Genomic DNA, 894 nt, shown 5'->3' on the forward strand with positions numbered 1-894 from the left:
TGTCGACAGTGTGTATCAATAGTTCAATATCAATGAAACTTTTATGGGTTATTTGATCTTAAAAACATGAGTGCTATTGTTCAGGTCACATGATGATGATAAACTCTCCACGAAATATCGATAAACGATATCAATTTTCAGCTTTGCAAATTTTAATAATCATTAAATATTTTAACGAATTTTGTTCTTAACCTGCATCAAAAATATCACAAATATTTGTTAATATTTAATATCGTTATTAATATTGTTATATTCTAATAATTTATAAACGTCATTTGAAACTCTTGCACATTTTTTCAAAATTATAAATTAGCGTCATTAAGATTAATCTTTCTGAATTAAGTTACATTCAGAATCTTACATTATTTAAATATTTCTACATTAAAACAAACGATTTTAACTTTTTAAAGTAAGTTTATTAAATTTCTATAATTTCATTTCAAAGCCAAGATAGAAATAATGCAGAATTAATTGTAAGAAGTTCAATGAGCTGCTTTTTTTTTTCAAAAATGAATTTTACATTCTATCTTTAAAATTGATTAGATAATTTCTGCCAATTAGCATAAGCTAATTAAACTACTTAATAAACCTTTGGTGCCAATTACTACTAGAGCCTGGTACGCAAAGTCACCACCCTATTCGTTTCCTAATATCTTTTTAGAGCTTGGGAAAGCCAGAGGCAATGTCTTCTCATACGTATGATGTGTACACTTCTAGAATTTTTTCTTTAATTATATATTTATTCTTCTAAATTAATAAATAATTAAGATTTTTATATAATTATTTTCAAAGGTTATACCGCATGTCAATCTTTTTAAGATGCTAACTCCTCATACGCTGATAACAAAGCGGCTACAGCTATGTTGACATTAAATGTAAGTCGAAAAGGCTACT

Source organism: Centruroides sculpturatus, unplaced genomic scaffold, assembly GCF_000671375.1.
Source record: "Centruroides sculpturatus isolate CEXI.00-Female unplaced genomic scaffold, Cexi_2.0 scaffold2, whole genome shotgun sequence".
NCBI classification, from domain to species: Eukaryota; Metazoa; Arthropoda; class Arachnida; order Scorpiones; family Buthidae; genus Centruroides; species Centruroides sculpturatus.